General features: G+C 39.7%; 1 pseudogene; it reads left to right on the top strand.

Annotated features, from left to right (window-relative positions):
• Positions 1–210: 210 nt before the first annotated feature.
• Positions 211–729, top strand: LOC148296377 ((R)-mandelonitrile beta-glucosyltransferase pseudogene; annotated as a pseudogene).
• The last annotated feature ends 1,566 nt before the right edge of the window (positions 730–2,295 follow it).

Raw genomic sequence — 2,295 nt, 5'->3', positions numbered from 1 at the left:
GCCTTGGAGTCAGATGTTTTGGATGCTCTCTCATCTATGCTTCCCCGTGTGTACACCGTTGGCCCTCTTCAATTGCATCTCAATCACATACCAGAACACCCTTTGAAAATGGGATACAGTCTATGGAAAGAAGAAACCGAATGCCTCGAGTGGCTAAACACCAAGGCACCAAACTCAGTTGTCTATGTGAATTTCAGCAGTATAGCAGTCATGACACCAGAACGGCTTGTAGAGTTTGGGTGGGGACTTGCAAATAGCAAGCGTCCATTCTTTTGGGTAATTAGACTTGATCTAGTTATTGGAGAATCCGCTATTTTGCCGCCAGAGTTTGTGGCTGAAACTAAGGAAAGAAGTCTAATAGCTGGGTGGTGACCACAAGAGCAAGTCCTTAACCACCCATCAGTTGGAGGATTTTTAACGCACAGCGGTTGGAATTCAACGGTTGAGAGCCTTACTGCAGGAGTTCCTATGCTCTGTTGGCCATTCTTCGCAGACCAGCAAATGGATTGTCGCTATACTTGCAATGAATGGGGCATTGGCATGGAGATTACTAATGATGTGAAGAGGGATGAGGTAGAGAAGCTTGTCAAAGAGTTAATGGAGGGTGAGAAGGGTAAGAAGATGAAAAATAAGGTCATGGAGTGGAAGAAACGTGCAGAAGAAGCTACTGGTCCACATGGTTCTTCATCCACAAACTTAGACAATTTAGTGAATCAAGTGCTATTGTGATAAAGTTAAAGATTTTACCAGAAGATTTTAATTATTATTTTTTATTTCTATTGTCTCAAATAATCAACTAGCTAGCAATATGTACTCAGGCCTGTAAAACTTATGTTACTAGCTAGCAATATGTACTCAAATATGTACTCAGGCTAGAATTTTGTTTTGCTCTAAGATTTTAATTAATTATGTTCAAATTATATATTGATGTCTTCCACAAATACTATATGCTCCAGTGTTGACTCCTTAGAGCATTTGTCATGGCAAAAGGGAAGGGGAGGCAAGGACTGGTACTATTCATGTGAATAGTGTCTGCCCTAGCAATTTTGTTGTTGTTTTTCCACGCTTTAACATGGCAAAGGGCAATTACTATTCACAACAAATTTATTTTATTATTTATACTTATAAGATTAATTTTGATAAGATTTTCGGATAAAATTTTCGGTTTCCACGTGTCCATATTTATTATACAAATTTAGTTATATAACCAATCTTACACATAATCTTATAAAGAAACACTATACCATTTAAAAACTATAAACACACCCAAAAATCGACAGCTGTCAATTTTTTCAATTTAATAGCTATTTTTTAGTTTATTTGTGACAGGACCCGCCCCAAATTCCTCGGAACTCGAGACGAATCCTGCGAAAATTTCGACAGTTTCCCCTGTAAATTTGGCTTTTCCCCAAATTTTCAACCTGAAAAAGAATCACAGTTTAAATCACAACTAGCAGCACGCACAAGTTATCAACATGCAAATACATACATAGGCCTCCGGCCCTCAAATGGTTCGAAAACAAAACCAGCAATACTCCTTAGTCGAACAATGCATACACCAAACAATTAATGATCTCAAACAACATTACAAATACCACCGAAAACATCAAACCGGATTCCAATCCTATAACCACATCAGAAACCAATCAAATACTCAGAATCGATCAAACCTTTTAAACACAATAACATTCCGCGGCTGCACCTAGGTGAGACCCCAGGCTGCCTACGTACCCTTGGACAAGGGATCAAGCCACACGTGGTTCTCATATCAACGGTCACAACTCCGAAAATAAACAATCATTTACCACAAAACCAGCTATACATTTCAGCTCTAACACAAATTCCGAATCCGACAAAAACACAATGAACACATTCTCAAACTCTCCCTTTATATCAGTTCAATCCCGTAACCATACCCTATCCAAGGCGTATGTACATCAAACACATCATCAATTTCTTCCATTTATATTCATTCAATCCCGCAACCATACCCTATCCAAGGCGTATGTTGCCGTACAACACTTCCCAAATCCAAGGCTTATACGTTCATACAAGTACAGGGTACTCACAAAGTACAAACTCACGAATCTCAAATCCAGAATCAAAACCACAAATACATATATGTAATATAATAACGCCCACCTCTCACCATCATCATGTACCAGGGGAAACAATCCAACAGGGGATTGTTGACTAGCGCACACTTATCCGGCCCTCAAACGTCCACGTGGCTAGGGATGAGCCGTCCAACCGGGGGACTAACTCTCAGCCAGCACGTACGGACGAAGAATCAAG

The sequence above is a fragment of the Prunus avium genome, chromosome 2, assembly GCF_965620075.1.
Source record: "Prunus avium chromosome 2, drPruAviu1.hap1.1, whole genome shotgun sequence".
Lineage (NCBI taxonomy): Eukaryota > Viridiplantae > Streptophyta > Magnoliopsida > Rosales > Rosaceae > Prunus > Prunus avium.
The sequence above is the reverse complement of the archived record's forward strand: the minus strand, read 5'-3'. Positions and strand labels throughout refer to the sequence as shown.